The 27,094-nt window shown below is 42.9% G+C and overlaps 1 long non-coding RNA gene across 2 annotated transcripts in view; it reads right to left on the bottom strand.

Annotated features, from left to right (window-relative positions):
* The window catches only part of LOC148779037 (uncharacterized), a 51,413-nt gene that overhangs the window by 3,114 nt on the left and 21,205 nt on the right, over positions 1–27,094 (bottom strand). The gene's annotated exons all lie outside the window — the stretch shown is intronic.

Raw genomic sequence — 27,094 nt, 5'->3', positions numbered from 1 at the left:
CATATTGATTTTGATGAGATTGTTTCTCCTGTTGTGTGCATGTCCACTATTAGAGTTGTTTTGACTACAACTGCTATTCTTGATTTATAGTTGGAATAATTAGATGTGAAAACTGTATTTTTGCATGGTGACTTAAAGAAAAAATTTATATAACCCAACCTGAGGGTTTTATTGAGAAAGATAAAGAGAATTTGGTGTGTAGGGTCAACAAATCGTTGTATGGGTTGAAATAGGAGCCCAGGTGTTGGTACAAACAATTTGACTCTTTCATGTTGAGCTTGAATTTTTGTAGATGCGAAGCTAACCATTGCGCCTATTTTCATGGCTATGGTGATGGACGTTTTATTATCTTGTTATTATATGTCAATGATATAATTGTTGCAGGACCAAACAAACAGAATATTTCAACACTTAAAGCACAATTGGCTAGGTAATTTGAGATGAAAGAATTGGGGGCGGTTAACCAAATTCTTGGGATGAGTGTACTTATAAGGATAGGAAGAAAAGGAAAATTTGATTAACTCAAAAGAGTTATGTGGAGAGAGTTCTACGACGCTTCAATATGCAGAATGCCAAACCAGTTAGTACCCCATTTCTTATGCATATGAAGCTGTCTTCGAAACAAATTCCTAGCATCGAAGTAGAGAAGACACAGATGTTTCGAGTACCGTACTCATATGCAGTAGGGAGTCTCATGTTTGCCATGGTCAACACCAGACCTGACATAGTACAAGCAATGGGAGTTGTGAGAAAATATATGGCCAATCCTGGTCATGATCACTAGATCGTTGTGAAATGGATCCTTCGATATTTGAAGGAATTTGCAATGCTGGTATTTGTTACAATGGAATGGATTTGAAAGTCACTGGTTTTGTTTATTCAGATTTTACAAGTGACTTGGATAAATGAAGGTCTACTACTGGATATATTTTTTCTTTGGGAGGTGGTGCAGTTAGTTGGTTATCAAGGTTGCAATCTATGGTGGCATTGTCTTCTATAGAAGCTGAGTATATGCCACTTACTCATGCATCTAAAGAAGCAATTTGGCTAAACAGGTTACTTGGCGAGTTTTGAGTTGTACAAGAAGGTATACCGTTTTATTGTGATAACCAGAGTACCTGGTTTTTAGTAAGCAATCCAGCCTTCTGTAATAAGACTAAACATATTGATGTTTGGTATCATTTTATCCGTAATGTGGTAGAAGATAAAAAAGTATTATTGCAGAAAATTCATACTAATGACAATCCAGCAGATATGTTGACTAAGCCCATTGGGAAAGGAAAATTCACTTGGTGCAGAACTTCCTTGGGGCTTGTGGTTACTTGATGATTAGTAACCGGTGGGCAACAATTTTTGGGAGAAAACTAGTCACAATAAAAACATGTCTTCAAGTGGGAGAATTTTGTATATATGCGAATGCATATTTCCAATAGGATAGTTTTCACTTTTATAAAGTTCCTAATTTTATGGGTGAAAATCCTTAGATTTGGGAAAGGCGTTTACATGACACTTAGCTTCCTTAAAGGTTTTCTAATATCATGGGTATGAAATCTTTATGGTCTTCTCACGCTATCATGGTGGAGGAAAATATGAGTTCTAAATTCATATGTAGATTTATGGTTATCCTATGGAAGATTTGGATTGGCCTCACTTGTAGCCTCTTATGGGTCTCTTGAGTTCTCTATAAAAATCATGGTTTTGTAGAGAGAGAAGATATGTGAGCGAGAAAAAATCCAGAGAGAAAAATGTTACTTCTTTAGTATTTGGGTGGGTATTCTAGTGAGAAAAAGACCCAGATTTTGGGCTTTAGAGAGAGAGAGCATGTAATCCTTTGTCTTCTCCATGTTTACATGGTGTTTTGTTATTAGTGGAAGAGAGATATGCTGCCCCATGCTTATCGAACCACGTTAATCTTTGTGTCTCTTTTCTTTTTCTTTTTTGTACTATTTTTCTTTCGCTAGTTTTACTTAACCTTGCTTTTCATCCTCTACACAGATATATGTTTCTTGTCTAAGTCGATTGGTCTCCATCTCTTCGATTGTTTTGATCTTTAAAACTCAACATCTCTCTTTCTCGCTCTCTATCTCTCTCTCTCCCTCACACACACACACATTTTGAACATTTCTAAGTAGTAAGAATGCATGATTCTATAGTTAGAGTGAAGTAAACCCTTGAGTTTTTCAAGCCATCCATGCTTTATAATATGAAGTTTCTGAAAGATCTAACTCGTGATCTGGACATTAAGGGTTTAATTGTTGGCTTCCCTTTACATTTTTGGCACTCCATTCACCATGGTTTTAATTTCATATGAGTTGTGAGTCATTAAGTTTTGAATTCATATTGATCATGATGTATGTTTGATGATGGCAAAGTTACAAGTGGAGTCTATGAAGTTCTTATGTAAAATGACATAGTTTGCTTGTTTATGTATCAAGCGTTTTAAGATTTTATATTAGGGATACCATTGAGTTATAATATTGAATTTTCAAGTGATATTAAGGGCTCGTTTGGATCCTAGGGTAAACAAAACCATGTTTTGGATCATAACATGGTTATGCAAAACCTGGTTATGCCAAAACATGGTTATTGAGAAATGACTGTTTGGATAGCTTGTAGATAATACATAGGTTATGCAAATCCTTTGGGCCATCTATTTGTGTAACATGGGTTTACACTATTTAAGACACATTTGGTAGGTATGAAAAATTTTCAGGCAAAATATTTTCATGTGAATATTACGTTACACGTATTTGGTATGCAACAATATATATTAAAAAATTTCCCATTATAAAATTTTTAACCAAAACTTTAAGGAGAGAAATTATATCAAATTTTAGAGGAAAAAAATACCTAAAATTTTTTGAGATAATTTCTCTCTCTAAATTTTTGTTAAGTCATTTCTCTCTCTAAAACTTTATATAGTTTCACTCTCTAAAGTTTATACAGTTTCACTCTTTATACTATCTCTCTAATACTTGAAATTTAATGTAATTTCTCTTTATAATTTTTGAGGTAGTTCTTTTTCTAAAAAGTTTTAAGTTGTTTCTCTCTCTAAATTTTGATGTAGTTTCTCTCTCTTAAACTTAAAATTTGATATAGTTTCTCTCTCTAAAAATCATAAGATAGTTACTATCTAAAAAGTTTCTGTTGTTCATCTCACAAAAATTTTAAGATACTTTTTCTTTCTAAAACTTGATATTTTGAGAAGTTCTTCTCACTAAAAATTTTTAGATATTTCTCTTTCTAAAAAAATTTAAGTGGTTTTTCTCTCTAAAATTTGATATTGTATCACTCTGTAAAATTTTACAATAATTTCTCTCTAAAACTTGAAATTTGAGATAATTTCTTTTTCTAAAAAATTTCAGGTAATTTTTCTCTAAAATTTGATATAGTTTCTTTCTCTAAAATTTTAAGATTTATTTTCTCTTAAAAAATTGAAAATTTAGATAGTTTCTCTCTCTAAAAATTTTAGATAGTTTCTCTCTCTAAAGATTTTGGGAGTTTCTTTCTCTTAAAATTTGAGATACTTTCTCTATCTAAAACCTAAAATTTGAGATACTTTCTCCCTCTAAAATTTTTGAGATAGTTTCTCTCTCTAAAAATTCTCAAGTAACTTCTCTCTCTAAAATTGGATTAGTTGCTCTCTCTAAAGTTTTAAGATACTTTCTCTCTCTACAAATTCAAATTTGATACAATATTAATTTCTAAAATTCTTGAAATAGTTTATCTATAAAAAATTCAGGTAGTTTAGCGCTCTAGAATTTGATATATGTTATCCCTCTAAAATTTTAATATACTTTATTCATCTAAAATTTATATTTAATATAATTTATCTCTCTAAATTTTTTTAGAAAGGTTCTCTCTCTAAATTGTTTTACGCAATTTCTCTCTAAAATGTAATATAGTTTCTCTCTCTAAAATTTTAAAATACTTTCTCTCTTTGAAATTTAGAAGTGTTTTAAAAGCAATCTACATAGATTGTGATGCTGGCACTACCAGTGGACTAAAAAAAATCACATTTAAAAAGATCTGTATCGTTTCTGAGGACATATTTTGAGTGACCGCACATTCTCTACTTTTTCATAAATTTAACTCGGTTTTGCAAAGATTCAAGTTGATCTCTCTCTAAGATCGGCACATATCGGAGCGTAGCTAGTGTGACGCCTACTGTGGGTCCCTTGAGCTTCTAAACCTATGAAATTTTTCTTTAAAAACACTTCTTGAAATTTTACAATAGCTTTTTTTGGAAAAACATAAAATTCAGAGGGTAAAAAACACCAAGAAATCCACAAGAGAGCCCCATTTTTTTTATCCGAGGCTCACTACTTTGCCCGAGACACCCCGTATTGTGGTAGTTGCATAAGGCAACATTTGTCGTGCAGCCAGACACGGCCCGTGTCGCACTGTACGGACTACCCAAAAACAATTTTGGCAAATTCTCCCCACTTTTGGTGATTTTTGGCACTTTCTTATTCTCTATTTTTGTTTTTTGTAAAATAAAAAAAAAGGAAAAGGATAACAAAAATAGGATTTTCTTAGATTTCTTGTTGTTTATTTTATCAAATTTTGGTTTGCCTTATAGGTCTGCCTTGGATTTCTTCCTTTATCCTATCAAGACAAATATTTATATTTTACTGAAAGATAATTAAATAAAATAAGATAGTTTTGAAAATATTTCTTCTTATTAGATTCTATCTTCTCTTTTTAGAACTTATCTTCTTCTTTTTCTCCATAAAAAAGATGGACCTTTTTTCTCTCAATCTTTATCTTATTTAGAAACACCGTTATCTTCTGTAGAAGCATCTTTATTGTGTTTAGAGGCTTCTTTATCTTCTTTAGAAACATCTTTATCTCTTTTTTCAAAATACATCTTTATCTTATTTTCAAAGGCTTTAAGACTAAGTGGTATACCGATAAAGGTTTGGAAGTGCATGGTAGATATTGGCATTGACTGGCTGACGAAGTTGTTTAATAAGGTGATGAGAACAGAAAAAATGTCAGATGAATGAAAGAAAAGTATTGTGGTACCTATATACAATAACAAAAGAGACATACAAAATTGTGAGAACTATCGGGGGGATCAACCTTATAAGTCATACTATGAAGGTTTGGGAGAGAGTTATTGAACAATGCCTAAGGCATGAAACTAAGTGTATATGAAAATCAATTTGGTTTTATGCAAGGAAGGTCAACAACTGAGGCTATTTTCCTACTCAAGCAACTGATTTAGAAGTTTAGGGTGACTGGAAAAGACTTCCACATGATCTTTATTAATCTAGAGAAAGCTTATGATAGAGTGCCTCGAGATTTGATTTGGCAGGTGTTAGAAAAGAAAAAAGTTTCTAGATACTACATTGACTTGGTGAAAGATATATGATGGAGCGCTAACCAGTTTAAGAACAAATAGTGGAGAGACAAGTGAGTTTTCAATGACAATAGTTCTACATCAAGGGTCAAAATTGAGCTTGTAACTCTTTGTCTTAGTCATAGCTGACTTAACTAAGCACCTATAGGATGAGGTACCGTGGTGTATGTTGCTTGCAGATGATATAATTTTGATCAATGAGACCCGAAACAGTGTGAACACAAAATTAGCACTTTGGAAGGATGCTCTAGAATTCAAAGGTTTTAAAATTAGCCAGACTAAGACAGAGTATATGGAATGCAAGTTTAGTAATAATCGGAGTAGAGAAGAGGAAGTAGTTAAAATTGAAGGTTAGGAAGTACAAAAAATACCATACTTTCGATACTTTAAGTCAATAATCTAGGAAAATGGTGATATTGAAGATGTCACATACAGAATTAGAGCTGTGTGAGCAAAGTGAAGATGTGTAACTGGAATTTTATGTAATTGTTGTATACCAATGAAGCTGAAGAGCAAGTTCTATAGGACAGCTATGAGACCAGCTTAGATTTATGGAGATGAATGTTGGGTGGACAAAAAATAATATACCATAAAATGAATGTAGCAGAGATGAGGATGTTGGGATGGATGAATGACAAGACAAGAAGGGATAAAATTAAAAATGATTCCATTTGAGAGAATTTAAGAGTGGCACAAATAGGCGATAAGTTGGAAGAGAGTAGACTTAGGTGGGCTGGCCAAGTGTGGCGCTGACCAAGTACCATACCTATTAGGAGGTGCAAGTTAGTTCAAGTGAAAGGGCTTAAAAGGATAAGGGGTAGGACTAAAAGGACGTGGTTGGAAGTAGTTCAATAAGATATGGGAACTTAGAGCCTCACTGTGGATATGGCCTTTAATAGAGTAGAATGACGAACCAAAATTTGTGTAGCCTATCGCAATTAATTAGAAAAAGGTTATGATGAAGATGATGATCTAATTTTCTCAAATATACCAAAAAAGATAAATTCAAAAAATATTTTCGCGCATCTTTAGATTAGACCTTATCCTTTTTACCTTTGACCATATCTTGCTAGACTAGATCTTCTCTTTATTCATGCTTATCTTGCATTAGTGATTATGTTGTCTTTGAATGAGCCTCTTGATCACAGACTACATGCACACACATTACTGAGTTGATTTTCCACACTTACCACACGCTTCAAACAAACCAAAATCTTCAAAATTTCAAAATGTCCTATACCGACCAGGAGTCGTGCCAGAACCTAGCTTCGGACGTAGGGCATTGGGGTTATTCAGCATTGCAGCAATGCACCTCTCTGGGGAAACTCGATCATGAATGCAAACTCACTTCTAAGTAAGGACCGACTTCTCGTAGTTATTGTAGCTAAACTGTATGTGGTCTCCTATATCATCCTAACTCATTTAAGCTTTTTATTTAGTTATGAATGCCACTTAGCCAAACCTACCCATAGTAAGTAACAATGCGTCAAAAAAACTGGATGGGCCTCGATCTCATTGGAATCAGATGACCGCGTGAGGATACAGATGTGTGAGTCTGGCTCACGATCGTTCCCTCGAGAACCGCAATGTATGAGGTGCATATGCGAATATATATCAACTAATAAGAGAGGATTATGGGGTGTGAGGTGGGACTTACCTCACAATGGGTTCGTGACTCGCTCAGGCGTTTTGTATGTACCCTCTTAGATCACGATGGAAAGCCCCCTATCCTGAGGCTGGTTCAGCTCTAGTCCCCTTGCTCGCACTCTATGGCTCATGAACACACACACATAAGGTTGTCAGAAAAGTGGGTCAGAAGACCCTGACTTGCCATTAGAGATATATATATGTAAAACGATGGGGTGATATGAGACTGTTTGTCAGTTTGGCAGCCTTTTGGAGCCATCTTGTCAAACGGTATCATATGAGTAAACAAATAAATAAATAACATGAAGTGGGTGAAATTATAGTAGAAGAGATGGTGTGGGGGTTGAAGCAATAGAGAGTTAGGGAGAAAAGAAGGAGGAGTTTATAAGAGATGGGAGAAAAGGGTTTTAAGAGAGGAGGGAAGGGGAAAAGAGAATGAGGTAGAAAGAGAGAAGAAGAAGGACGAGAGAGAAAACAAGAAAGAGAGTGAGAGAAATCAAGAGGAAGAGAGAGAAGAAGAGAAAGAGGGAGAGCAAGAGAGAGATTGAGAGGAGGAGGAGAGAGAGAGCGAGAGAAAATGAGAGAGAGGAGGCGAGAGAAGAAGAGAGAGGCAGAGAGAAGAAGAGAGAGAGGAAGACAAAGAAATCGAGAGAGAGAGGAGAAAGAACGTGAAAAATCGAGCGAGAGAGGAAGGAGAGGGCAAGAGAGAAAGAGAGAGAGATCAAGAGGAGGAGAGAGAGGAAGGGAGAGCAAGAGAAATCGGAAGGAAAAAGAGAGAGCAAGAGAGAAAAAGAGCAAGAGAGAGATTGAGAGGAGGAGAGAGAAGCCGAGAGAAAGAGGGGTGGGTCATTGTTGAAGTAGAGAGAAAGAGAGTGAGAGTGAAGGAAGAATAGAAGGGGAGGGGTGGGCCAACAGCTTAACCATAGACTCGGTAGAGAGAGAGTGAGAGAGAGGGAAAAAGAGAGGGTGAGGGGTGGGTCAGTGGCTTAACTGTCGGCTCGATAGAGAGAGAGAGAAAGAAAAGAGGGTGAAGGTGAGAGCTGCCTGCTCGAAAGGGAGAGTGAAGGACAGAAGAAAAAGGAGGGGGGCTAAGGTGAGGAGCCGCCGGCTCGAACAAGCGAGAGAGAGAAAGAGAGAGAGAGAGATAGAGAGAAGAAAAAAAGGGGGTGAAGGTGAGGAGTCAACAGCATGGCTGCCGTCTCGAACGAGAGAGAGAGAGAAGGGAAGTAGAGAGAGAAAAGGGGAGAAAAGAGATAGAGAGATAAGAAAGAGAGAAGAGAAGGTGGGCCGACGGTGAGTCATGTGAGAGAGAGAAGAGAGAGAAAAAAGAGAAAGAGGAAGAAAGAATGAGAGAAAGAAGGGAGAAAAGAGAGAGTAGAGAGAGGAGAGAGAGAGGGAGAGAGAAGAGAGAGAGGGATGGAGAGAAAGAGAGAAATAAAAGAGAGAGAAGAGAAGGTGGGCTGATGGATTAGCCACCGGTAAGGTTAGTTGTGAGAGAGAAGAGAGAGAAGAGAGAGAAGAAAGAGAGAAAGAGAACGATGAAGAAAGAGAGAGAAAGAGGGGAGAGAAGGGAGAGATGAGAGAGAGAAATGAGAGAAGAGAAGTTGGGTCGGTCGCTAGTAAGAGAGGGAGAGAGAAGGGAGAAAGAAGAAAGAGAGAAAGAGGAAGAAAGAGAGACAAAGATGGGAGAAAAGAGAGAGAGAAGAGAGGAGAGGGGAGGAGAAAAGAGAGAGAAGAGAGAAGAAAAGGTAGGCCGACGGCTTATCCATTAGCCCAGTTAGCCATGAGAGAGACAGAAAGAGAAAGAGGAAGAAAGAGAGAGAAAGAAAGGAGAGAAGAGAGAGAGGAGAGAAGGGGTTGAAGGCTTAGCCGTCGGCCCGGTTAGTCATGAGAGAGGGAGACGGAGAGGAGGAGGGAGAAAGAAGAAAGAGAGAGAAAGAGAAAGAGGAAGAAAGAGAGAAAGATGGGAGAAAAGAGAGAGGAGAGAGAGGGGAAGGAGAGAGAGGGAGAGAGGGAAAGGGGAGAGAGAGAAAAGAAGGCGAGCCGATAGCTTAGCTGCCATCCCAGTTAACCGTGGGGGAGAGAGAAGAAAGAGAGAGAAAGAGAAAGAGGAAGAATGAGAGATAAAGAGGGGAGAGAAGAAAGAGGAGAAAGGAGAGAGAAGAGAGAGGAGAAAAAGAGAGAAAGGATAGAGAAGAGAGAGGGAAGGAGAGAAAGAGAGAGAAAGGGGAGGGAAGAGAAAGAGGGAGAGAGAGAAAAGAAAGAGAGAAGAGAAAAGGCAGGCTAATGGCTTAGCAGCCGGCCCGCTTTGCCTTGAAAGAGAGATAGAGAAGAGAGAGAAAAGAAAGAACGAAAAAAGAGGAGAGAAAAGAAAGGGAGGAGAAAGAAAGGAGAGAGAAGAGAATGCGGCTCGACGACTAAGGTTAACAGTGAGAGAGAGAGAAGAGAGAAGAAAAAGAGAAGAGAGAAAAAAAAGAGAAGAAAGTGGGGAGAAAACAAAGGGAGGAGAGAGAGAGAGAGAGGAGAGAGAAGAGAGAAGCGAAGGAAAGAGTAAGGGGTTACCTAGTAGGGTCCTTGGACCAGACCGGTAGCTAGGTTGAGAGTGAAGAGTTCCAGGTGAGAAGTGAGGGATTCCAAGTGGTAAGTGAGAAGTTCTAGAGGTAGTGGTTTATGGGCAAAGTTTTCTCTCTCCTCTCTTTGGGTGAAAGGGGTAGAGAAAAAAATTGCAAACCAAGAGAAACTCAATTGACTTTTTAGCTTAAGGGCCAAGTCTCATTAATCTCTCATCCCCCTCATTTGAACTTAGGGTTACAAATTATTTTATAGCACCTCCTTGAAACAAGGGTGAATGCTCAAAACTAACCTAAATTGTTAAAAGATACATTTTCTATTATTTTAATTTGAATCCCAGTTTTAGGGAAAAATAATCATTTTGGGCCCATCCACAATCTCAAAAATGGTAAGATGGTCCCCAAACAGAGGCCATAGGCGATAGTGGTCATTTGGGGAAGTTTCGGGTCATTCCGACAAAAAGAATACCGCGAAAGTGATGGTATCGGCAAGGCGATCATTTTGACATATCGTTTTATCCTTTTATCGAAGTGTTGAGCTCTTAGCAAACTCTATCAAAAGATGGGGAATTTGTGATCTTAGATCTCGGATCTTATCCATTCCTTGGCGTTTTAAGTCTATCTTTCCATCGTGAAACGACGGGGAAGTCGTCACGATCGTTTGGTGACCAGAATGGCTTGATTTGGTGACCGGACCGCCACTTTTCGAATTAGGGAAGTTGTCAGAATATGGATTTCGATCACCGCAAAATACCTTTTCTTGCAACATGGAAATACAGCCTTTTTAATCACTTATCACGTATGATTTTTACTTTGGATCAAAGCCCTCGACATCACGATCGCAATGGACTAGTTTTCAAGTTGATCTAAGGTTGGGGCTTTGTGATATAACCATTTGATTGAAGAGATATCCTTTTTGTAAAAGTCTGCAACACATGAGTTTTCTCAAGCAATTTCTCTATAAGATTTCTTACGTCTAGAGTCGCACCATGGGCCCTGCCATATATCAAAACGTGCGTGCCGATGAGGCGAATATCCTCCTGAAATTTGAGCTTGATCTGACTTAGGATGAAAGAGTTATGGGCTTCAAACGTGATACTGAAATCATATTACACAGTTTTCATCAATGGCAACTGGTTCACCGAGGGTGCACCAGAATAACAGGTTACCGTTTTTGGGTAAGTTGGTCACATAATTGTCTAGAAGTGTTTGAATGAGCTGAAATTTGATATCTGAGGGTTTTCAGACCTCTTGAATCCAATGGAAGTGGTTTGGTATTCATCTGAAGATCTGGGGATAGGGCTATTGTTATAAGGTGAATTTTCAGCATGTAAGAGGTCGAATCTGCAAACTGGTCTTGTCTCTGATCGACCTTATTGTCGTCGGATCGCGACGAAACTTGGTGGGTATTCTTAGGGATTCAAGTGCTACCTCCACGTGCTTTTTGGGACCTATCGATTGCCTTTCAAAAGTTTGCTCCATATCAGGGTTTATTTCATTAGTGCTTCTGTGGTCCGCGGGCATTTTGGTACTTGTGGGACTAGGCAGTGATTGGTTTCCTCCTTATTCGTATCGAGGATAAAAGTGTCGAAAAATACCCTAAAACAACTTGCCCTGCCGAATGTTGTGCTTCGAGAGAAGCGAGAAAGACAACATTTGAAATCCAAATTGGTCCTCTGGCTTTCGTTTTTCTTCTCAGCCATTGGCATCAGCACGACTGACAAAGGGGGAATCATGCAAGCTTCTTCGCTAGGAGATGACCGAGGTTCTTCAACATCTGGGGGCCATGTTGAAGGGCTTGTAGACCCAGGGGTGTCAAGACTTTGAGGGGGAGATGAGAATTGAACTACTGGTGGGGCCCTTGCTTAAGGGCTTTCTTTCCACTTCAGGAGTCCTTCTTTTTTGTTCCAACAACTGGGGGCCTTGCTTAAGGGCTTGTTGACCCAATTAGTCAGAATCAGGGTTTGTCTGCAGTTGGGGGCCTTATTTAAGAGCTTCCTTCCCAACTAACCAGTCTTTCTTTTTTGTCTTTTGATGGGGGCCTTGCTTAAGGGCTTTCTTCCCACTTCAAGAGATGCTTGTGCTTTGGATAGATAGTCGAGGGCCTTAATTGGGCCAGGGTTTGGAGTTTATTTGATAGGTGGGGTGCCTCTTGGGGCCCCAGTCTATCGGATCCAATCAGGGGCTTTTTGTCGGCCATCATTAAAAGTCTGGACCATCGATAGGTGGGGATTTTGGCGAGGCGGTCTCTTTGGGGCTTGAAGCCCCAGTCTTACCGGGTCTAGTCAGGGGCTTTTTGTTGGTCATCCTGAAAAATCTAGACCATTAGCAACTGGGAACCTTAGGGAGACTGGTACCTTGGATGTCAATAGAGGTATTGGTCTGGCTTGACAGTCAATTGCATTTTGAGAGCATCTTCGACTGGTCTGCTTAACTTTCTTGTTTTTGGTGAGATTTTGAAAATGAACTCTTCATGGAGCTCCAGCTTGCCATCTTGTTGATTCTTCTGACTTTTGGGTTCTTCTCATGGATTGACTCATACTGTCAGAATTTTCTTAAGCTCTTTTTTGTTCCAGTAGCAGGGTACCCTCTTATGGGGGGGGAGGCGAGCGCTGCATCAACATGCTTATTGATTCAAATGGCCTTTCGGGTTTTCACTTGAACAGAGGGGTCAGCAGAGGCATAGAACGGTTTTCACCAACTTTCTTCTTTTATTAGGCTCTTTTACTCGTGACTTCATGGTCACGCACGCCTTCTTTTCTTTTTTTACTCACGGTGCCCTTTTAGGTTTTCACCGAGCCTGGTTTTCTTCTTTGCAGAACACTCTTACTCATGGTTTCGTGACCATGCCCGTCTGTCATTTTTACTCATGGTGCCCTTTCGGGTTTTCACTATGCTCATTTTTCTTGTTTGAGCATGTTTGTAAAATCGAACCGGAATAGTTAATCGGACATGGGCCTGGAAGCGGTTTAACCGGCATAACCGGTAAACCAGTCGATTCAACCGCTCTAACCGGGTAAATCCCGGGTGGTCAAAAAAGTGTTGAAAAAAAGAAAAAAAAAATCTACTAAAATATAAAAAGCATATAAATAATGATTAAAACAAAACGCATTCAAGTGATGTTGAAAATTAATGAAAAAAATGGATTTTAGCCTATTTTATATTTTTCAAGGGCTATTTTTAAAATTTTTTAAAGAAGATGGGAAAATATGAAAGTGAGTATTAATGACCAAAACAATATTTAATCATTACCATAATGTGAAGAATATTTTAAAATGCATTACAAATTAAATTCTTTATTTTTGCCAATTTATATACATTTTTTTGAATTTTTTTTTTTTTAAATACCAGTTGATCACCCGAACTGCCCGAAACCGGAACTGGTTAATGACCGGTTTCGATCTAACCAAGTGGTTAGCTGTTAGATCAGGCGATTTTGCAAACATATATTTTTACCATGGTTACATGACCATATATGCTCATGTCTATTTATTTTATTTATATATATATATGTGGGTGATGGATGATGATGGAGGTGAACAGTGGTTTTGAGGGTGAAGATTGGGCAATTGGGTTAGTAACACTCATGATAATTTTAAATGAGGCTCAAAACATGGTAAGGGTTTGTTGAGGATTAAAGTGAGTTTGAAGCTGTTTGACTCACTGAGGAATGTAGTGAATTTTTATGAGAGATGAATGGGATGGTGATGGAGGGTGCAACTCACTGGGGAATAGAGTGAGTCTTCATGAATGATGGAGAGTTGATGGTGGGTTATGAAAGGTACGACTCACTAGGGACGATGTGAGCTCTTATGGGGGATGCATGGAGTGAGCATGGGATGATTCGACTCACTAGGGGTGGTGGTTTTGGTATTTTTAGGGGATACATGAGGATGACAGCTTGGGATAAATATTTAATGGGATGTTTGATGGTGTTTGGGAATTGGGATGTAATGGTAAGAGTGTAAAAATGTGTGAGATGAACGGGCATGTTAATGAGAGGGTGTTGAGAGGGGAGAGAAAGAAATACACAAACGAGGAGAGAAGTGCGTGCGTGTGAGAGAAAAGGTAAGTGTGTGAAGAAAGGAAGAGAGAAAGGTATTCACACATGTGAAAGGGGGAGGTAAGCGTACACATGCGAAAGCGAGAGAGAGAGAGGCACACAGGTGCGAGAGGGGGTGGGAGTGTGGGGGCTTGGGCCGGGGCAAGAGCCCACCTTAGCCCGTGTATGAAGAGGGGAGAGAGCGCATGCGATGGTGCACGAGAGAGAGGGTCCCGGGCCCAGGTTTGGGTGTAAGGCTTAGCCCGGCCCATTGAAGAAGAGGGGGGATGCACACCCGCGTGGAGGCGAGCATGAGAGAGAGGGTCTTGGGCTCTGGCATCAGACCTAGCTCGGCCCATTTGTGTCAAGGGAGAGGAGGAGAGAGAAAATAGGGTACATTGGGCCCGAAGGCTCGATTTGGCTGACGGATGGGGCCTTTCTTGCTCGACGAATTTTTCTGCACGTCCAAGCATCGGTTTTGTCTGATTCTGATGTCGTTTGACCCAAATTAACCATTTTGCCACTCCCCAAATTTTGATTTAAAGAAGCACCTTTAAGGGCAAAGATGTCTTTTGGTTTAATCCCTTTCCCAACTGCCGTTTTTCTTTTCTTGAAATGACCAAAAAGTGGTCATGGACTGGATTGGGATATAGGATTTATGGGGGGTTATGGAGGAAAGGTTAAAAAGGACCTTTTTTAAAGTGGGTATATAAGAGTGGGAGGGGGTTACTTTTGTCATTCTCTCATTTTAAAAATTGAAGTGAGAGAAAGTGGGGAGCCTTTTAGAGTGAGAAAGTGGGGTTTTTAAGCATGATTTAATGACGGGGACATCTGGCACTCGGGAGCTTGGTGAGCCCATTCTCTTCCGTAAATTTTTTGTCCTTCCATCCATCCTTCCTTAGCTTTTTATATGCCTTTTATTTTAACATTTGAGCATATATATTTTTGTGCTCTTTTAAGCATCTTAGCATCCCTTTGAGTATTTTTAACACTTAATTAGCACTTTTAATGCTTTTTGGGAATTTTGAGTGCTTTTTAAGTATTTCAAGTGCTTTTTTAACCTTTTAAGCACTTAATTAGCACTTTTAATGCTTTTTAGGTATTTTAAGTGCTTTTTAAGCGTTTTAAGCACTTTTTTAGCATTTTAGGTGCTATTCAAGTATTTTAAGCACTTTTTAAGTATTTTTTATACTTTTGAAGTACTTTTAACACTTCTTTGTCTTTTTTGATGCTTTTTTAGCATTTTCACTTGGATTTCGCCTGAACGAAAGGAGGCTCTACTGAGGTCCGTCTGGCTAGGTACGTCCCATAGTTCAGTTCCTGAGTATCCTCATGCCTTGAATTCTTTGGGCACCATTTTTATCAAAAGTCCGGTTTACAGGGGAGGTGCTGCTGAATTTTTGCCAAGCCATGTGTCTTCCTTCTTCTGATCTCTCCACGAGCCTTTGTGTATCCCCGAGTCATTTGTAACTTTGGTTTTTCTCGGTGTTTCTTCAGATGATGTGCCCCAAAGTAGGAATCCCCCTCGATTGGGTGAGCTTGGGACTGACTCTTTTATCGATGCCAGTCTTCTAAGAGCGGAGGCTCTATGGCTCACAAAGCATGCTCGTGCTTTACAATGGCCCCAGCGTGTCACTTTTGCTAGTGAAAGTAGTTGTTTTCTTGTCCAAGAAAATGAGGATGGGGAGTCTATTACTCGAGAAGAGAGAATCCCAATATTCCTCTTCCTGCATCGCGATTTGGCTTCTAGCGAGGATCTCCCCACCCTCGGGAAGCACATGGCCAAAACAACGTCGTTAATTTGGTCTCATGACAGACTTTGGCTGCAAAGGGAGCACCAATTTGTGAGGGGGTATAATCCTTGGACTCTTGAGGTGCTTCACGTTTGTGAGGATGTCCTTAGGCTTTCTTCTTTGCTCGCAGCGGTACAAAGTTCTGCAGGATACTTCGATCGCTGTCCGACCACCATGAAGACCCTTTTAGAGACTTGGAGTCATGTTAGCAATTCATGGCTCTTTGGTCATAGTGAGGGAGGCTGCTCTTGGACTTGTACTTTGTCGGTGGCCTACCTATGATGGGGGCTATGTATGATGAGTTTGTCTCGTAAAACTCAGTCATTTTTGGAAAAGAGCCATTGGGGGGTGAAACACCTCCCCTCGGCCTCCGAGAGATATTTGAGATCTACCAACTTCTTAGCTTACAGACCACTGATGGGCAAGTGAGCTTTGCTCGCTGGATCCGATTCTTTTATGGAGAGCACCTAGATGCTATTGAGCTCGAGTACTACGTTTTGGGTGGCAAAGGGAAAGAAAGCGCTAAAGTCGTTCGCACAACTTTCGTTCGTCAGTCTGTGATAGACGACGTTTATCTTATCACATACTTGCCTCTTTTCATATGCAAGTTTGCCCTTCCCGAGTCTAGCGATGTGATCCACCTAGGTCGTTTCTTCGTGGCCTGTGACATGGTGAGAGGGCGCTAGTATGCCTTGGCACAACCAGTGTTGTGCAGTATTTACCATGGCCTTGGGTCGATCTCTCGGGGGAAACCACACAGGGGAGGAGATGGGCTAGGGTTAGTAGGGACAGAGGCCTTCCCAAGGCATTTCAGGACAGCATTTCCAGTCCATTATCTGTTCGGCTGTCTTTCTGCGTACTTTCGTAGTACATACATGGTGAATGCCACTTTGTCCGGGACCATGTGCACTCAGCTTGTGAAGATTGCAGGTTAGAAGGCCAAATTCCAAACCCCTTGTCACGCATGAAGCCTTTTTGGAGGGGACTCATTCTTCACCTGTCGGAACCCGTTTCCTGTGGGTGGTTACATTGATCATGCTTTTCTTGACCAACTGGGTCATGAGTTAAATGGTGCCTCGACAGGTATCCCTGAATTGATGTTCCTTTTGAGTATAAGGGGGTGCATTTTGCCTTTTTGAACACTGTTTGGCTCAAAATTGGAGGCGTATTATCCTCACCGCTTTGCACGGTAACAAGGGCTAGACCAGGGGTGCCCATTCCCTATTATGTTTGAGAAGCGGTATGGAAAATAGGGTTTGAAGAGGAAGAAAGATGACTTAGGGACTTGCCGAGAGGTCTGGAAGGCAGTGCATGCAAGAACAGCTTGCGCAACCTGTCTTGATCTTAAGGAGGTGAACAAATTTGTTGTTCCCCATTATGGCAGGATGGGCCAAGCTAAAGAGGTTTACTGACATTGGAGGAGGATTACCAACAACTGGTACTAGCAAGTCAATCATCCTTAGGAGGGGGACAACAACACCTGGTGACATGACACCAAGCAGGGTAGGAATTTCAGGCTGCTTGCCTTCCAGAGGCCTTTCGAATTGGAGTACCCCCGTGACTGGGAGCAGCTTAGAGTCCCGCGTGCAATGGTGGTAGATGAGAGTCCCCACAAGTACTCGCACTTAAAGAGAGGACAGGGACCCTCTTTGATGACCTTTGCTCAATCTTTGAACAGAGACAGGGCAAAAAGGTTTGCAGTCTGGAAGGACGCCCGATCCAAGATTACAATCCCCTCATTGATACTAGCCCTCACTTTGCACTCGACACCGGCTTTCGCTATGATTGTGCTTCAGAAGGGAGAAGAAGAAGGGAAAGAAGCCAATGACTTCAGATGTGTCTGGGTTCGAGCATGCACAAGAGCCTTCTGCTCGACGAAAAAGTGTCAGATTGACTAGGTCAGCTCTTGGGTCCCAACGTTTGGCTAGTCTTTCTCTCCCAGCCTCGATTGAGACTGATGGCATGACCACGACTGTCGGGGAACACGCTGATTTTGTGTCAGATGTCACCTCTCAAGTTGTGATCCCGGTGCATGAGCGGCAACCGCTGCACCTAGTTCCTCTCAGAGGGCCAGCTTCGACTTGGGCTCCTTCTAGAAAGAGTCTGTAGAGTTGATGTGACCATTGATGATGGCATGGATGGCATTACAGGGGAGGGCCTTGATTACGACACCATGCTTGAGTCACCCATGGTCGCTTCTCACTTTGACACCACCGAAGTAGCTGAGGCCTTGGTCTTTTTGGCCTCCAACGTTGAGTCCCTCTCAGAGCCGGATGGGTCTTTAGGAGTGGGTATTGATGACATGCCTTTAGATATGGCTGATGCCTTTGCCACTTTTCCTTCGACTGAAGTGACTTCAGCTTTGAGCTCATCAACAATCAGCCCACCTTTTAATGGAAAGTCAGCCATGATCATGGGCATGCTACGGTTAGGTCTTCAATCATTGAAGGGGCGACCCCTTGCAGAACTCAGTCTTGGGATTGCCAATCTTTGTGTTGTGTTGCTGCCCTAAGTACTTTAGACTGTGAGAAGTCTTTACTCACTTTTGCAATCTTTTGTGCGAGCTGGAGAATTGGCGAGTAGAGGCCTTGAGAAAAGAGTCAGAGGCGAGTGAGCTACGAGGAGCTTAACTGGCCTCGTTGAAGGCCTCTCTTGCGCAGCATCGTGAGCAAGTAGATGTATACATCAAAAGGAAGGTTGCTCTGATATATCAAAAGTTCGACTTCAACAAGCAAGGGACAACCCATTTGACTAAGATGAGGGCCTTGAAGGTGGAGATACTGAGGATGACAGAAGAGTTCAGTGAGCTAAAGAGAGAAGTGGACCGGTTGAGAGCAAAGAGCCAGGTTTTATCTAACGAGCTGACCGGACTCAGTCGCACCCTCGAGTCTGAGACTACCTCCTTGTCACAGGTCACCCAAGCAGTGATTGATCTCAGGGAACGTGCGCAGAAGGATGTTGTGCACTTTGAGGCAGCAAGAGCAAAATCAGCAAGGTCGTTGATCGTTTATAAGGGCGCTCTTCTTCCCACCTTTCTTTTACTGCATTTCGCCCTTACTTGTATATGGATCTTGACAGGATACATGAAATGAAATACCACTTTTTTCTTATGCTTTAATCCACCTTTTCTAATTTTTGTGGTTTGCATTCTTTTTCCCTCAGTTGTTGTCTCTTTGAGAATGGTGAGCTATTGAGAGCCTCTTATGTGAACACGTTCACCCCCCACGTGTCTTTGACTTAAACACCCTTTCGGGTTTTCGTTCAAGCCCTTAGAGTGTGCTCCATTTCTGGTTTTTGCAAAGCCCAATGAGATTTTTTTTTTTTTTGTGGAACTTTTTCCCATGGATTTTACACCATACTTGCCATTTTCTTATTTTTTCTCATGATGTCCTTTCCGATTTTACTCACGATAACTGATAATGCTACAGTGCCCCGTCATTTTTTGCTTTCTTTTCTTTTGACTTTCTTACCCATGACACCCTCTCGGGTTTTCGTCATGTCCGTCTTTCGAGGAAGCAACTTTTAGGTTCATGCTGCCGGGACCGTAATAGTAGTTTGTTTTAAGGTCATACACCAAGACCTGAGGGCATGTTTTAAGGTCTTGCCTTCGAGATCGTAATCGTAGTATGCAAGGGTCAATGAGAATCTAGCTTAGAGAGGGAAGGTTCAGAAGGTGGAGGTGAAGTGTTTTTGGGTGACTCGTGGAGGATCAACTTGAGAGAGTCGAAGTTCATGAAGTGAAGGGGATGTGGGTGAAGGTTCAAAAGATGGTGGTGATGAATTGGGAAGGGCCACCATACTGATTGTATGACAAACTTCATATTGTTGGGCAGAGGAGTGAGCAATCTGGTATATATGATCCCTATTCTCACGTCATGTTGAGCAGTAGCTACCTCAATGGCTTTGAATGGAGCAATCATCCCTTTGCCACCTTTTAGTGCTTGATTGGTCTTGGGCTCATAATCCATCTTCCTCATGATTTGATCGGCTTTGTGACTATAGAGACCCCATTCTTACAGCACCTTAGCATCTTTGTAGGGAGGTCTTTAGTGGCCCCAACCACCTCAGGATTTTGGGTCTCTGAAACGAACCTCAACAAAAGCTTCGAAGCTGTAAGTTTCAAGGGGACCTCCTCTACCTTAGTCTTTCCTTTTCTAATGACTTCAGGTTGACCAAGGAGTTCTTGAGCTTGCTTCCTTAGATTAACAATGGTGGCCTGCTCTAAGTGGGCGAACTGAGGAAGAAGAGTGTTACTAAGAGCTAGAGCTGGTGATGAGGGAGTCCCAGTTGTAACCGGGTGAATCAGATCCCCTCTGGTCAAGGAATTTGGAATGTGCAAGACTTTTTAAGAATCGCACATGTAAGCTGACCTTTGCGTAAGGTAAGTGTTGTCCTCCCCTCTTAAATAGGTTGGGATGTGTAAGACCTTGTGGTCGGCTTGGCTAGCCTCAATGGTTCGGCGTGATGGTTCTGCCTTTAGGAGGGGAATGGGAATATGCAAGACTTTTTGATAGTCTGGTGTGTAAGTGACCCTAAGTGCTAGAATGTCAATGTCCACGACTTCCTCATGCTTTGTAGCAGGTTCCGGTTCTGTTTTCACTATGTGTGACTCTGGAATCGGGAGAATGGGGGATGAGATTTACCCCTCATGGTATTCGGGTGGCTCTTCCAAGGGAGAGTAGGGGACATTTACATGAATTGAAGTTAGAGGGAGTATCCTACCATTCCTCTCCTGCCTTTGGGACCTATCAAGGAGCGCTCTTTCTACATCCTCTACATTATCATGAGAAGGCCCCTCCGCATTTTTTGCAGGATCAGCTCCTACGGGTGTCACAGGCTCTTGAGGTGACTCTAGGTTGGAAAAGTAGTACTTTGCATCTGCATAATGGATTTCAGCTATGGGAAAAGGTCATTTATCAACATAAAATGCATATTGCCTCCCTTCCCAGCTGTACATGAAGCATTGGTATAGTGTGGATAGCACCACCCCTTGATGATGCATCCAGGGACGACCAAGTAAGATGCTATATGAGGTATCTGTCTCAATCACAAGGAACTGGGCATAGTCGTTCAAGACATCGATTTTGAGATGGAGACAGATATTGCTAGTTGGCTTCTCCCCTGACTGATTGAACCCCTGTACCATGAGGGTTGTTGGTGTGAGATCTCCATGCCCCAACCCTATGCGAGTGAGAATTCTTCTTGGGATGAGGTTTACTACAGAACCTCCATCGAGCATTATTCGGCTGATATGATGGGCATGTAACTCACTAGTCACAAAGAGGGGACAATTGTGGAATTTCCCTCCCAACTGAAGGTCGTCGTTAGAGAAAGGGACGAGCACACAACTGTTAAGGATTCCTGGATCCACTTCGATCCGCTCAACTTCGATCTCGTATACTTCGAGATGTGAGAGAGCTTTTATGAGAGCCATGCGGTAGTTACCTGATAACATGAGAGCGTCATAAACACTTAATAGGGCAGGGAGTCTCCTTAGGTGTCCAACCACATCATACTTGACCTTGTCATCATTCGATTCATGGACTCTCGGGTTCGCCACTGGCTTTGATGATGTGGGAAATTGTGGGACGAGTTTAGGAGGATTGTTTACGAGTGTGGGATGGCTTAATTGCACAACCAGGGTAGGTTGAGCAAGTGTGGATTGCCTAGATTATGCATCCAGGAGGGGATAGACTGGCTTGATTATGCAGCCGGAGTAGGTGGAGGCTGGTCAGATGGGTCGATTGGAATGGGTGGAGGCTGTACTGCCGAGGCAGGTGGTGATAAAATCGAGGCTAGTGTGGCTTGAGAGGGTTGAGGGTTTATGAGGAAAGTCAAGGATGGATTTGGGTATGGAACTAATGACGGTTCGGGGTAGGAGGGGTGGTGGATTGAATGGAGTATATGGGTATGGAATTAGTGGCAGACCTGGGTATCTCAAGAGTTTTGGTTGCTTTAGCTTTTGTACGAGTGGCAGGAGCTTCTTCCCATATCTCAAATCGTCTGACTTGACTATTCCCCCAGTGACTTGCACCATATGGCATGCTTCATAAGAAGAGTAACTCTGCCCTTTCGTATCTCGTCATTGTTACTCTGGGTCAGGCTCAGAGGGCCATCGAGGCTTTATGAGTCTCGGGTTCCAATATCGCTTGATTAGCTCTTTAAAGGTGGGACGGGGTTTCTTCTTGGATTTGGAGGCTAGCGCATCAGCAACCGTTAAGAATCTGGTCGCTTGTGCTATCGTCTTTTTCACCTACTTGCGATGCCCCTTGCTAGCGTTACTGGTCTTAAGTTCCTCATCAAGGGCCTCAAAGTATGGGCATTCAAGAGTAATTTTTAAGAGAGATGGGATGAGAGAGGAAGGGTTTAAATAATCGGGGATAGAAGAGGGGAGAGAGCTTTTGGGGTCGCTACTCAAGTTGGACCGAGCCAAGTAGCTTTTGGGGTCATCACCTGTATTGGACTCAATGAGGTTTTTAACGTCTTCACTCTCATTGAACGAGATCAGGGTTCTGTTTACATCATAACCCTTATCGGGCGTGGGCAGGGGATCTTTACGATTGAGGTGCTTTTTAAGTCCTCACCCGTATCAGATGAGTGGGTGGAGACATGGGTAGATGTTCCCTTTGGGATGATTTCTTGACCGGTTTGTAAGTCCAGATCGTAGCCATCATCAGACAATGTGATTAGTTCGGGGAGGAAAACCTGTAAAGTTGGCAAAGGTGGATCAGGTGGGAGGAACACAGCTTCAATAGGGGTTTGTGGTATCCTTCTCCTTCAGTGAGCGACTTGCTTGGTCTGCCTATCTTTTCCTTTCTAATTGACAGAAATAGGCTGGCGAGGCGTGCAGGGTCTAGGCGTCATGTTTGCTTGACGAATTGCCTTCCTCTTCATGGACTTCATTGTACTTCGCCCCTCGTAAGTTTGCCATTGCGGTGAAGTAGAGGGCTCATCCGAGTCAGGACTCTCAAGGGGTGCACTTTCGCACGAGGTTCATTCTTGAGTGACTTCCTGTATCACCGAGCCAGGTTCTTGAGCATGCGTTTCGTGACTCAAGATTGAGACGTCCATGGCAATTCGCCCTCTTCTTATCTTCTCTTTAATCAGGCTCGAAAGCTAATACACTGAGATATGTCGTGGCCCACTATCTGATGGTATGGGCACGAAAGATCCTTGTCCCTTGAACTATGTGCCTGGGTTGCTGCAATGGATGAGGAGAGATCACTCCTTGGACCATCATGGAGAATATGGCGGGGAGAAGGTCGAGTGGCAACTCATTGGAATGCAACCCTTCAACTTGCTCTTCTTCCTAAACTACGACCATGTGAGAGGCTTCAGCCGTCCCAAACACCTTCTTGAATCTATCTGACTGTATTTAACCTTTCTGAATTAGTGCCTCAATGTGGTCCTTGAGAGTGAAGCAATCCTGGAATGGATGCCCCAACATCTGGTGATATGCACAATATCTCTTGTTATTTACCAGCCCGGATTTGTCTAGCCTTTTTGCCTCGAGAAGGGCAAGCATTCCTTATTCCAATAACATTTGGAGGAGTGTTGGAACCCACTCCTTGTCGAAGCTATGGACTTTGTTCCTCTTTTCTTCTCAATAGTCCCTTTGATAGAGGCCTTGAGGTGGTGGCACCTTGTTATAGGGTTGTGACTGTTGCTGCCCTTATTGAGGGGTCTCTTGATTTTTCAAAGGCAATAAGCCACTAGAAGTATCCAAGGTCTAAAGAAGGGTTTGGTCAACATCCTGTTTGGTCACGGAGACAGTGACTGATGCACTACTCGCACCCCTTTGTTGGTTGCTCCGAGGGCTAGTGCGATTATTGTTAGTTCATCGCCTGGCTCCCCCATATAAGGTTCGCAACGAGGCTCCTTCGTGGTGCTTAAAAAAGCTTTCTATAAGAACTGCCTTGGAAATCAGATCCGAAATAGTAGAGGGGTTCGAGGCTTCAACATGCAGCGAGATCTCAGGTCGCATATTGCGGACACAAGTCTATATTGCGTCGATCTCTGACATAGGGTTGCCTTGGTATGTGACCAAGTCTTTCCACCTGGCAATGAATTGATCAACGGGCTCGTCTGGACCTTGGGTCATGATAAGCAGTTATATGATCTGTACTTCCCTCTCAACCTTGTAGAAACGCTTATAGAACAAATGGTCCATTTCCTCTCAGGTTTGAATAAAGTTTGGAGGGAGACGAGCATATCATCTGAATGTCGGTCCATCTAGGGTCTCCACGCATTGATGGAGAAGGAGTTTATCGTCTAAGGCCATTTCTTGGCATGCTGATATAAGTACGCAATATGCTGGTGGGGTGAGCCCGTACCATTGAAGACTAGGAGTCTCCCTTTCTGGTAGTTTGTCAAGAACGACAATAAGTCGATGAATGCAAGGTAGGGCTTTTGATAAAGAGTTGTCTCCTGCACCCCAGGGATCCATTTGTTTCGTAGGCTGTGGTTGACCATGGCATCAATGCCAGCCTCTGTAACTTCGTGAGGGAGGGCTTGAGATGGCATTAGGGGATAACCATACGTCGACGGTGGAGGAGGTTACCTAGGGAGCTCATCTGTGGAGTGGGACAGCTGTGGCGAATTGGCCCCATGGTGGGATAAGTTAGTTGGAGGCCTGACGTTTTCCACCTGATTAAGCCTCTCCACCATTCGATTGATGACCTCTTCAAGTTGGGCTACGTGATCTTGAGGCTCATCATTGGTTTGATTAATAACCATGACCTCAACCCTCTCCTCGAGGAAGGATGTCTCAGGCATAGCAGGGGCTCTGTGCTGCTAGGAGACTTCGTCCGAGAGGCCAGTCAGAAGGGGTTGGGCGTGCCCCGACTGAGCTTGGGCTTTGTTGGTAGACCTGTCATCATCAGTTCGTGACGGTCTTAGGACCGTGGATTCTGACGGCTGGGGTCATCTCCCACAACTTCAATAACCATGCATTGCTACCCCTTCTCGTTTTGGATTTCGTTGCCATCTGCAACAGGTAGAAGGGATTCTCTTTAAGGGGGTCAATAGGTTCAAGCACTGCCGGTGCCTCGGGCTTCTCCCTTTGAATGAGCCGCACACCCTTCTTGTGCTTGATTCTCAAATTCCAGTATACCTTCTCCCAAAACTAGAACTGAGAGCAGGATTGCAGACAGTTGACTCTTCTTAAGGAGGCCAAGGCCACCTCCATCATTCGAGGCAGGGAATGAATACCTGAGAGGGCCGATTCTACAGCTTCCTTGAGCAGCCCTGGTTTGATTGTGAGGGATGGGAGAGATTGAACTTCCTTTACCATTGGAGCTCTACCCCGAGCTCGTTTTTGAGAGCCAATGGTCATATGTGAATGTTGAGGGGACTAAAGAAGAGTACTCGGTAGAAACATCTTCGAATACCACATGGCCAATGGTCTTGACGGAATAGACGGGGTGAACAAGGGATCTGGCACGCACCAGTGGCCTTTACCCTTGGCGCTTGAGGCTATCCGAGGGTTGCATGCGTGTGCACGACTTACAGAGGGCTTCCGGGTGACTTGGGAGTTAGCCCCTGCTTGATCAAGAGGCTCGGCTTTAAGAATGTCGATCCCACAAGCCGTTGTACATGATGAAGCAGTCTTGTGACCACCCCTCATGGGATATGCAGATATGTCCGAGTGAGGTCGACGTGGAGGTCTGGCTTTGGTACCACCCAAAGCTGAGTGATAGAGATGCAACATGCTTTGTGAGGCAACCTTTGGGTCGCTACGTGTGTGGGGCTAGGTCTTAAGAGAGCCAGCTTTTGATGGTGGATAGGGGGAGTCTTGGGGCTGCTTCGAGATGTGGACCTGGCGACTGTGCCGCTAGTCTTTGCAAGTGGGTGAGAGGGAGTGGCTTTGAAGCCTCCCATTTGTGTCGAACCATTAGAAGTGGTGGCTCAGAATGACTGAGAGTGGGGGGTGGCCGCATGATAACCCACATAGGCAATGACAGGCATTCTACCAATTGCAGAAGATAGATAGGTGGCCTTTCGGCTGCCCCGAGCAGTGGTACCGGCAAGTAACTTGTCGAGAACTAAGTGAATGTTAGAAGAGGTGGTTGTAGTACCACCGATGCAAGTGACACCAACGGGTGAGATGTTGATGCCGGTAGATGCAGAATAAGGGACTTGAGAGTCCCTTCTTACCCCAAGCTGGGTGAGAACCCGAAAGCACGAGACTTGGTTGACACTCAAAAGAAACGTAGGGAGCGAGGTTCGTGGAACCCCGCCCCAAGGGACAAACTCACGAGTGTAGGGAGGACGAAATCCTCAACTCGAACGTAGGGACTAAATAATCCCGAAGACATGTGTGAGTGTGTGTGAAGAGCAAAATTCTTGGATAGCAGACTAAACTAGCAATGGGGTAGCGATGTCCCCAATGGAGTCACCAAGCTGGTTGGGCCACAATCTCGTTGAGTCGGATGATCACACGGGGATCCAGATGTGTGGGTCCGGCTCGAGATTGCTCTCTCGAGAACTATGGTGTGTGAAATGCACATGCAGACAGGTACCAACTAATGAGAGAGGATTATGGGGTGTGAGGTGGGATATAACTGGTGATGGGTTCGTGACACACTCAAGCGTTTTGTGGGCACCCTCTTAGATCACGATAGAAAGCCCCCGAGCATGAGGCTGGTTCGGCTCTAGCCCCCTTGCTCGCATTCTATGGCTCATGAACACACACATACATAAAGTTGCCAGACAATTGGGTCAAAAGACCTTGATTTGCCATTAGAGAGATATATATGTAAAATGATGGGGTGAAAAAAAAGATTGTTTGTCAATTTGACAGCCTTTCAACGTCGTCTTGTCAAACGGTCTCATATGAGTAAATAAATAAATAAATAACATGAAGTGGGTGAAATGATAGTAGAAGATATGGTGTGGAGGTTGAAGCAGTATAGGGTAGGGACAAAAAGAAGGGTTTATAAGAGATGGGAGAAAATGGTTTTGAGAGAGGAGGGAAGGGGAAAAGAGAATGAGGTAGAAAGAGGAAAGAAGGAGGAGATAGAGAACGAGAAAGAGAGAACGAGAGAAACCGAGAGAAAGAGAGAGAGCGAGAGAATGAGGGAGAGCAAGAGAGAGATCAAGAGGAGGAGAGAGAGAGGGAAAGAGAGCAAGGAAGCGGTAAAGCAAGAGAAAATGAGAGACAGGATGAGAGAGAGAGGCCAAGAGAAGAAAAGAGAGAGGAAGAGAGGGCTAAGAGAAGAAGAGAGAGAGGAAGAGGGAGAGCGAGAAAAACTGAGTGAGAGAGTGAAAGAAATCGAGGGAGAGAGAGGGAAGGAGAGAAAGAGAGAGCGCAAGAGAGAGATCGAGAGAGAAAGAGACCAAGAGAGAGATTGGGAGGAGGAGAGAGAGATCAAAAGAAAGAGAGAGATTGAGAGGAGAGAGAGAGAGCAGAAGAAAGAGAGAGAGAGCGAGAGAGGGAAAAAGAGCACGAGAGATCGAGAGGAGAGAGAAGCTGAGAGAAAGAGGGGTGGGCCGACGGCTCAACTGCTGGCTCGATAGAGGCAAAGACAGAAAGCAAGGGAGGAAGCGAGGTAGAGGGGTGGGTCAGTGACTTAGCTGTTGATTCGGTAGAGAGAGTGAGTGAAAGCGAGGGAATAAGAGACGGAGAGGGGTGGGCTGATGGCTATTAGAGAGAGAGAAAGAAAGAACGGTGTAAGTG

The sequence above is a fragment of the Amborella trichopoda genome, chromosome 13 (genome assembly GCF_054954075.1).
Source record: "Amborella trichopoda isolate Santa Cruz 75 chromosome 13, AtrichopodaSantaCruz75HAP2 v2.0, whole genome shotgun sequence".
Lineage (NCBI taxonomy): Eukaryota > Viridiplantae > Streptophyta > Magnoliopsida > Amborellales > Amborellaceae > Amborella > Amborella trichopoda.
The sequence above is the reverse complement of the archived record's forward strand: the minus strand, read 5'-3'. Positions and strand labels throughout refer to the sequence as shown.